Genomic DNA, 10,617 nt, shown 5'->3' on the forward strand with positions numbered 1-10,617 from the left:
CAGAGGCTCCTGGAGCTCTGTGAGTTGGAGGCCAGCCTGGTCTACATAGTGAGTTCCAGTTCAGCCAAGTCTACATAATGAGACCCTATTAATATAATGACATAAAAACAACATAAAAGGGAATATAAAGAAGGTAAATTGTGATAAAATTACATCTAATCTAATAAACAAATGCCTGGGAAGGATTACATAAAAGTTATAATTAGAATGTCAGATATTGTACCCAAATGTACAATTGTTGCCAAAGCAAAGCTGCAAACATAGATGATACAGGTATATAAGTTTAGTGACTCAAATATCACAATGCACATTTCTATGAATAGTAATTTTCTGAAATTTAAATCTCTTAATCCATTTTAAACAAGATGAGTTAGTCATCCCTTAACTTACATATTTGTTACAATCTTCCTGTCCTGGTGGATTTATTTTACAAACTATAGAAAGTACTATATATATGTATATAAGATTGGATTCACCATTAACTTTAGATAATTTTAAATTAAATGTACCTTTTATAAAATCCCTTTGAATTTTGAAATATACACAATACCTCAAAAAAAGTCTATTGTGTAGAATTCATTTGAATCTGGAATCAGCTATAACTTGACACCATTCCCACTCACCAGTTACCCAGTTTGGGAAAGTTAGTTCTTCACCTCAGCATTCCCAACTGAAAAACAAGAATGATAGTGATTGCATACAAACTCATAAAATTGCCTAACAAATATGAATAATTATTATTGAGTTGATCATTAAGTATCAATCAGATTTATCAAAGATCCAGGAAATTTAAGAGGCAAAGATTGGATTGTGAGGTCCAGACATTTATCTTCCAGATCACAAGGTTAAAGAAAGGAAGAGCCACACAGTGAGTTACTGTCTAAAATCACCACTCTTGTAACATCCCTGCAGACAAATGTGTTGGCCTAAGGGAAAAGAAGATTTCATCCTTACCTAAATGTAATCTTTAAATTATTCACTAAATACATATGCAAATACCTCTGTTAATCAGAAAAGTCCTTTTGCATGTATAAGCTTTGGAGAATTTAGTATTTAGTGAGTTTACCATGCTGTGTTCCAAAACAGTAGAGATAATTTCTTTCTCTGCACTGCCACCCTTGTGTTACCCTATTTCTTGAATGATTGCACTTTAATTCTCTACATATTTGTTATAGACTAGAAGCTCCCCCCAAAGTCTGTGATATATTCAACATTCACTTGCTACTTCATAAATTTGGGTTCATTTTTTTGAGTCATAAAATTTAATAAATGAAAAACAAGCAAAATGCCAGGGAAGAAGTCATTAATATTTCCAGAAAAATTTTGCACAGAGATTTGCAAATGGTAAAATTAAAGTGCCTAGTAAGATATATAGATTTTTGAAATAAAGAAATAAGGTCATGTCAGTATGGTTGAATCTGGAAAATATTTTAAGTGAAATAAAAAATAGCAGTCATAAAAACGATGTTCTTATCACATGTAAAAGTCAGAAAAGTTGATCTCATAAAAGTTGAGAGTACAATACTGAGAGTACAATAACATTTGGAAATGATGGGGGACAAGAATATATAAAGGTTGATAAGTAGATTTAAAATATAGTTATATATGTAGTGTGATTATGCACTGTAGCAAGCAGAGTCACTAATGTTAACTAGTTGCTTATTTATAAATTAGCACATACTGTGTTATTTTATTATGATAGTTTCAAACAATGTTTAGTTGTTTATTTATAAATTAGCACATACTGTGTTATTTTATTATGATAGTTTCAAACAATTTTTAAATTGATATTCCTCTTTCTTGTCTCAATGCTCCTTGTATAATTCTACCCATATTTCTTAAACATTTTTCTATTTTCACATTTTATGTATTCTCCTATACCCACTTCCTCAGCACCTTTCTTTTTCCATACTGTATCTCCTTTCTAGTTTCAAAGACAATACACACACACCCATTTTCAGTTATATAACACATACACACAACAAGTGTATTAAGTATTTAAAAATAGCTAGAAAGAGATATTTTAATACTACCAATACAAAGAAATAATAAATGTTAGAGATAATTAATATGCTATTTATCTTTATTTTATCATTACTCATTGCATGTATGTACCAAAATATTTCACAGGCAAAGAACAAACAACTTAAGACAATGTGTAAAATGCAGAAAGTGTATCTATAAGAATCAGAGCCCACCAATCTGCTTGCAAGATGATAATTATATCTATACCCTATAATGGTAATTATAAGGCTGGAGGAGAGGGCAAGGAAGGAGGTTGAGAAGTTCCTTTTGTGTTTGTTTTTGCCTGCAGTTGGTCATTGATAGGTGCAATCAGTAACTAGTCAGTTAAAGAATGTTGAGAGTTTGATAAATATATTTGCTGGCTTGTGACTACTCGGGGGTACAATGGGCAGAGAAGTCAGGAATCTAGAAAATCAAATTAATTTACTTCTAGAAACCAAATTAATATAGTTATTGAAATTATGACAGTTGAATCAAACTGGAAGAGCTATACAATATGACATGATTCTGGCTAACATCCCTGACTTTTATTTTTTATTATATGGATGAAAAGGAGATACAGTTGTCATTTTCATAGCTGTTTCCTGGTAGAAAATTGCATTGCCTTCATGAGGGACTCTTGGGATAGTCTCTGTTGGGCATTGGAAATTTTGGAAAAGGAGGATACTATGGGGATACAGCCCTTCCTCAATGGCCTCCAAACCTGCCAATATCTATGTAGCTACATACCATTCTCCACTCAAGAGTTGGGACCCTAAAATCATTTAGGAGACGTTCATCAAGTTGGTCTGACTGCTTGTGGCTGACAGTGGGAGTGTAGTGGGATTTAGGGTCTTTACTCTTTCTGACTCTCTAGCATTGGAGCACAATCAAGGAAGCTTAGATAAATGTACTTAAATTACCACTGGACCATCTGAGCGTGTAGCAACCATGATACAACTAATAGTCAGTTGAGTACTCAAGTTCCAGAGACTAACAGCATCACTACTAGAATTATAACAGATTTAACCTATTTTTACTATGAAGATCCAGAGATCTGTTTTAAAGCTGCTCACTGATGGAATGGTGATGTTTGGTGTGGTCTTAGCCTGAATTTGTAGACCTTGTGTCTTAGTTACTATTCTATGGCTGTAAAGAGACACCATAACCAAGGTAACATTTAAAGAAAAGCATTTAATTTGGGCCTGGTTTACAATTTTAGGTGAGACCATGATCACCATGGCAGGGAGTGTGGCAACAGGCAGGCAAACATAGTGCTGGAGCTGTAACTGAGAGCTCACATCTGATCCACAGTACTCAGCAGAGAGAAACTGGGCCTGGAGTGGACTTTCATTTATTTATTTGTTTGTTTGTTTATTCGTTTGTTTGTTTTACATCCTGACTGCAGTTTCCTCTCCCTCCTCTCCTCCCAGTCACTCACCACACCTTCCCTCTGTCCCCTCCATCCACTCCTTTTCTGTTTTCTACTCAGAAAAGGGCAGGCCTCCCATGGATGTCAACAAAACATGGTATATCAAGCTGTAGTAAGACTAAGTACCTCCCCTTTTATTAAGGCTGTGCAAGGCAACCCAGTATGAGGTAAAGGGACCCAAAGTCAGCCAACGTGTTAAGGATAGGACCTGCTCCCACTGTCAGGAGTCCCATAAGTAGACCAAGCTGCACAACTGTCAGATATATGTAGAGTATCTAGGTCAGTCCCATGAAGACTCTGGTTGTTGGTTCAGTTACAATGGACTTTTGAAAGTTCAACAAGACCACACCTCCTAAACTTTCCTGAACAGTCTGCCAACTAGGAACTAAACCTTCAAATATTTAAGCCTGGGGTGGGGGAGCATTCTCATTTAAACCACCACACCTTGTGAAACACAAGATACATGAGAACAGTTATCAAAAATATATCAACATCAGTATGGCCTTGGCTAGGAAAAGCATGTAAGCCTTTCAGTTACAGCTAGAGTAATTGTGATTACCTGGCATGTTAGTACCCTATTCAGGCTTGTAAAGCCTAGTCCATTGTTTGTTTCTTTGTTTTCTATCAATTATTTTAACTTTGGTTATGCTTTCCCACTGGATATTTATGACGATGCTGGTGGCCAAATGCCCACTGAGGTTCTTGTCTTTAGGGGTCACTTGTCATTGGCAAGAGCCTTTGCCTCCTTTAGCCTACCTTCAGATGTATCTATGTGAGGATAATTGATAGGCCTTATTTGACCATGGCTTCACATGGGAGTTTGAGAAATTTTTTTTTCCTCTGTGTTGAGCTGTGTCTCTATAAAATGGACATTAATTAGGTTCAATTAGTGCAGTCTTTGTGTGCTAACCTGGTATGGAGATGATCTTGGAGGGCAAGGTACAAAATGCTGTCCCTTTTGTAATATCTCTGTCTATATTAGTTTAGGTCTCCAAGTGTTGTTATGGAACCCCAGAGGGTTAGCTATACCAGTCTGGTACATTTAACTACTTTATAAGATTTCGATAAATTTGGTACAAAAATCGAACACTTGAATTAATCTCAATTAGATATGTATTTATGTTCTTGCAAGTACTTCTAAGAGCAAAACAATAACTTAAGGTTATTATTAATTTAAATAGAGACTTTACTGAACTGTAACCTTAGAAATTTTAGTATTGTATGTATTATATCTATACCTCATCTTTTATGTGTCTTATATGGCTTCTTCAGAGCTTTTGTGACTTGCTTTCCAGTTTTCTTTCCCATTCAGGAAAATCATCCAGATATCTTAACTTCAAACAAATCTTTCTTTACTAAAAGCATTTCCATTCTTGGGATTGGAAACGTGGCTCAGCAATTAATAATACTTGCTGCTTTTGCAAAGGTTTCTAGCACCCATATGGTGGCTCATCGCCATCCCTAAATCTTGTTCCAAGGGCTCCCATATCCTCTTCTGACCTCTGAAAGCACAAGGCACACACATATTGCAGAGACATACACAGAAGCAATACACCCATAAACTATAATTAAAAAAATAAAAACTTAAAAAAGAAACTTGAATCCTAACTACATGTATAACATAAACTAATAAATTAATACTACCTCTCTACATATTACTAAACTATGAGGCTTTGTAAATGTCCAAGCAAACCCTATAGCAAACACAAGATGAATTATTTTGTGTGTTCTATGGGGTCAATAGAAGGATCTGTCATAGCTGTGCTTTTAGTTTGAAATGAGTGCAGGTAGCAGAGGCAAGCAGCAGATAAACAGCAAAACATCATTAAATTGATGTCCACAACATTCAGCAGAAATCAACTAAGGAAGCCCTGTTAAAACTATGGTATTGAAGTTATTGATTGTGTATTTTAGGCACAAATTCCTCTGCATGGATAAACTTTCCATTAACCATTCTTTTTAGAGGCATTTTATATTATGAAATAAATAGCAGTAAACTCTGTTGCAAATAGTTTACCTTTTAGTTGTTTTCAAAGGCACAATGCTTTTACTCTGGGCTATTTTTTTCTCTTTTTGTCCTGTTACAGTCAGAGGCCAACCTGACCCAGGACAAGGATACTTTTAGCTAAATATAATTGAGTCTGAAGGGGAAGTGTCAAATCCTACCTATTCAACCTGCTTATCAATCTGCTTAAGTAGCCCATGGCAATTTACCAATATAATGTATATGAAAACTAGAAGAAGGAACAGTAGTTCTGATTGGGGAAGGAGCTCAGGAAGACAGGAGCCAGACTCCTCAGAGTTAAGGAAAAGAGCTCAATAAAGAGGAAGAGCCATCAGAACCTTTGCAGTAGGGCAAAATCCCAGAAGGGCCACCAGAAGCCCAACAGTATGTAAGTTTAGTGAGAGAAAGGGAGCAGGAGGACTGGGCAGTACCACAGCTGTAGATTCCCTGAGCGTTTCTGAGCATGTAGAGGGAAAGAGAAGAGTTAGTAACAGAACAGGCTCCAGAGGAGGGAGGGCCTATATGATCTGAGGGTTTTGTTTTATTTTAGAAGAGGTTTTATGCAAGGTATCTTAGTACAAAAAAAAGCTATTGCTTTTAAGCTATTACCTACTGACTAGCTCTTACACTTAAACTCAGCCCATTTCTGTTAATCTATATGTCGCCACGTGTTCTGTGGCTTTACCTGTGTGTTATTATAGATCTCTTGAAAGTCACTCTCCTTAAGTAAATCTTGGATTGTGGATACAACAATGCCATATACACAGGAAAATAGCTTGGTTGTTAAAAAGGCTAAGATAGGAACATATTGTATGAAAAAAATATTTTGAATAAAAGAAAAGAAAGGCTCAGATAGTTCAAGACAATTTTGGCTTTGGACTTGTAACATTTTAACACTTTGCATTTATAACTGGTGTTTTATTAACACAAGTATTTTTTTTTTTTTTTTTTGGTTTTTCAAGACAGGGTTTCTCTGTGTAGCTTTGCGCCTTTCCTGGGACTCACTTGGTAGTCCAGGCTGGCCTCGAACTCACAGAGATCCACCTGGCTCTGCCTTCCGAGTGCTGGGATTAAAGGCGTGCGCCACCGCCGCCCGGCAAGTATAGCTTCTTGATATTAATCTGTCACACACATATAACATAGAAGTATTATATTTAATATTAAAATAATAAAATCAGTATACCTTAAAGAAACAAAGACAGCAGTGTAGCTGATTTTTTTTCTGTGCTTGTCCAGAACCAAGGTCCCACAGCCATTTACAAAATTCCTATGTCCTGCCTGGTCATGTAACTGCTCAGACCCAGCCCCATGGACCATCCAGCCACTTATAAAATAATCACTTGGAAGCTTTTAATTATTAAAACTGCTCAGCCATAGCTCAGGCTTCTTACTGACTAGCTATTACACTGAAACTCAGCCCATTTCTGTTCATCTATATGTCGCCATATGTTCTGTGGCTTTACCTGTGTGCCATTACATGCTGCTCCCTGGATGGTGGGCTGGCAAAGCCTGGGTAGACAGGAAGTTGTGACATTTGAAAGCTGCAGAGCTGGTGAGGTAAGGTTGGTTGGTGGCTATTTCTATTTCCCTGATTTCTATATTTGGCTCCGTGTTTTTTATTTAATATGACCATTTAGGAATTTGACTACATAGCAGATGGAGACAGTTATTCTGATATAGATTAGAAGAGTTTAAAAACCCCCAAAGCACCTTAACTAAGATTTTGGTTTGAGTGGGGGAGGTATACCAGAAGGACCTAATATTATGTTTATCTATGGTGTTACCAGAATTAAGATCAATAATTTTTAATCACCGAGGAATAACCTAATAAAAATTTAAATATCTTGTAAAAAGAGCAGGATTTAAGAAAGATAAAAGTACAGTCCTTTCCTTTTAGGTAGGAAGGAGTCACAAGTTATTAGTAGCAATTGTTTATTTAATTAGGAGTGAAGGTGGCACAGTGAGCATTTGCAAAATGAGCCAAAATTTGAAATATAGTTAAATTTTTGTTCAATAAAATATGATCTATGATACCTATGAAAATTACCCATCAGAAAAAAATAGAGCACTTGAAATAATTGCATCACAAATTTTTAAATATCTCATTAATAAAAGGATAAAACAAAATCATTTATGTAAAACATTTTTTTGTAAACACTACCAAGATTCAGTAGATGTAAGAGCAGACCAATATTTAAGAAAATCTTGTTGTTATAAATAAAGTAGCAGTTTTATATAGATGTAACATAATTTTGACCTTAAGTGTTTTAATTAATTAATTTAAAACTATCATAACCATCCTTTAGAAAATTTTATATAAAAATATTTTATGTAAAAGCATTTTTAAAATAACTATATACTTTATATTTTATATATTTTAATTTTTACTTGGTTAACTTTGTATATAAATTTAAAAACCAATTATATTTTAAATTTAAAACTTAACAATTCTTATTTGAAACACAGAAAACATACATTGTATTCCAAATCTTCAAGAATCATAAGTACAATCATAGCATGATGATCATTTTAAATACACTGGAAAGAGAACTGTATATAAGTTGTAGAAAGTTGAATCACCTTAAGATATTTAAATACACACACACACACACACACACACACACACACACACATATATATACATATATATACATACATATATATATAAAACATGTACATCATATATATGCACGTACACCTTAAAATCAGGCATAATCTAAATGGGGGCCTCAGATCTTATGGTACATTAATATAGTTGACATATAAGTAACATTTAGCTGTAGCACATAAACAAAATGAGAACATATTAAAATGACATGATCACATTTCTTCATTGAGAGGGGCAAAGGGTAATTTGAAACTTGTTTATTTATGTTCCTCTGGGGACATTTTCACTGCATAAGACAGGTGAGGCTGGGAGTTGGTTTGGTCAGTTAACAGCCTCCTCCCCTCTCCCCAACCTTCAGGAAGAATAACTCATCTATTATCTTTTCACTGAAAGCTATATTGCCTATTGGAGAGAGAAGCTTGAGTGTGGTCAGAAAGAGAAAGCTGTGACTGAAAGCATCCCTACAGCCTGCAGAAGCAGTTTGGAAGACTGAAGACTGAACACAGCTCATTATAGCAGCTGCCTGGGTAAAGATAGTCTTACTATTTTAAGGGGACTAAAAATTTGGTACTTGGCTTTGGTCCAGAAGTCTGATTGGAAGAATTTGGATGTCCCTAGAGGCACCCACCAAGCACCCAAGTGGAAAGGAATGGCTATTCCAGTGTTAGGCCAAAATCCAGGAAGAGCATTGGAGGGAAGAGAAAAAAGTAGAAATGGAAAGATTTGTCAGAGAAGTGCTCAGAAAGGCTAGCTTCCAAAAGCCACCATGTTTATGAGAGTAGGAGAAGGAGGCAGACAGAGCACCAAGAAAGACAGCCTAAGTCGCATTACTTATTAGAGCAGAGACTTTGTTTAGGAAGCATGTTTCAATAGGAAGGAATGCTGCTTGAGGCAGAAGTTACTGCTTAGCCAGCAGGAGAAAATGAAGGAATAGGTAGGTTGCAGGGTCTAGGAAAGGTGTGGCACAGTCTGGCGGTGTTCTCTGGAGTACTCTGCTCAGTCTACCTCCAGCATCCAGGGTCCAGGAACCAAGAGAGCCTGCGCATCCGGATCTCGGGTCTTCAGGGTCTTCTCTTGGTCCCACCTTGTAGGCATGACAGTTACCAAAGCCTCAATGGGGGTTGGAACTTCCAGATCAAAGCTGGAATGGCTACCCACTACACTCATCCACTCCCCCTTTCTCCTTTTCTTATGCTGCATATCTTCAGCATCTTCATTCTCCTCTTCTTCACATTTCATAAAATCATTTCACCAATGAGTTCCTTGGAATCACAGGTGCACATGTATCTTCCCTTCTGCTTCCATCAGGAGGTAGTAGGGCTTTCATCATCTACTTAAGTCATGTTCTAGCCCCATGGAAGGAGAGCTACCTTTATTATTCGAAATCTTCTGCTCTTCTACTGCACCTGGCCATCCAGATTTATGGGTGTTTCTGGCAGGGTGGATAAATTCAGTTTAAACCTGGCCTTTTTCTCTTTGTTTTGCCTCTACTTAGAAAGACCTTGCTTTCTTCCGTTGGGACATACTCATTTGCACATTAGTTACATTTGAATTGTCTCTGCTGCCTTCATTTCAATTATTGGCATTATCATCTATACAAGAGTCGGCATTCTTGAAGAAATCAGTCTTCCCTACTCTTTTTCAGTCTTTTCTTCCCATTCTGATGTTGTGATGCTTTTCGCAGAACATGATTTCTGCCATCTTCTTCTACTTCAACCTCACAGGGAGGCACCAGCTGTAGCTGAAAGTTTTCCTGTGTCCTGCCTGGCCTGAAGTCAAGACAAATCTCTCTCACCTGCTAGTCTCACAGCCACTTGGATCCAAATAAACACACACAGGTGAATATTATTTTTTATAACTACTTGGCCATTTGCTCAGGTTTATTACTGACTAGCTCTTACACTTAAATTAACCCATAATTCTTATCTGTGTTTAGCCATGTGGCTTGACACCTTTTTTTCAGTTCTGCCTTCACATCTTGCTTCCTCTGTGGCTGGCTGGTAACTCCTGTCTCAGCTCTTCCTCTTTCCAGAATTCTCCTCATCTGCTTGCCCCACCTATACTTCCTGCCTGTGTACTGGCCAATCAGCATTTTATTTATCAACACACATTCATAGCATACAGAATGACATTCCCATGAACCAGCTGTGGCTTTGACCTCTCTTTATCTGAGTAGTCAAAGGCCTCTTTTATTACATCTGTCATTTGAAAAAAAGGCATTGGCTGTTATACTGCTCTTAATCTTCCTACATTTACTATTACTATTATTGATTGTGGTGGTGGTACTGGGAATTGAATCTGAGCCTGTCACATGTAAACACTGAGCAAAAGATTTAGCACTGAGCTATATCCTCAGCCCTACTCTTGCTTCTCTGCCACTGGCCAGCTCTTTGGCTAATGCAAATACATATTTTCCTTTATACTTTTGCATGTGAGCATCTTCTGTTAGCTCTAGGTGCCAAGGTTTCTTGTTCCCTCCTTTCCCGGTAGCTAGCCTTCTTTATTATCTTCTCAGCCTCTTTTTCAGCTTCTCACTCTTCTTCAGAAACTACAGCATTAGAAATCAAA

At 36.7% G+C, this 10,617-nt stretch overlaps 1 pseudogene; it reads right to left on the reverse strand.

Annotated features, from left to right (window-relative positions):
- Positions 1–9,006: 9,006 nt before the first annotated feature.
- Positions 9,007–10,254, reverse strand: LOC102911041 (histone acetyltransferase KAT6B-like; annotated as a pseudogene).
- Between the last annotated feature and the right edge of the window lie 363 nt (positions 10,255–10,617).

The sequence above is a fragment of the Peromyscus maniculatus genome, chromosome X, assembly GCF_049852395.1.
Source record: "Peromyscus maniculatus bairdii isolate BWxNUB_F1_BW_parent chromosome X, HU_Pman_BW_mat_3.1, whole genome shotgun sequence".
Lineage (NCBI taxonomy): Eukaryota > Metazoa > Chordata > Mammalia > Rodentia > Cricetidae > Peromyscus > Peromyscus maniculatus.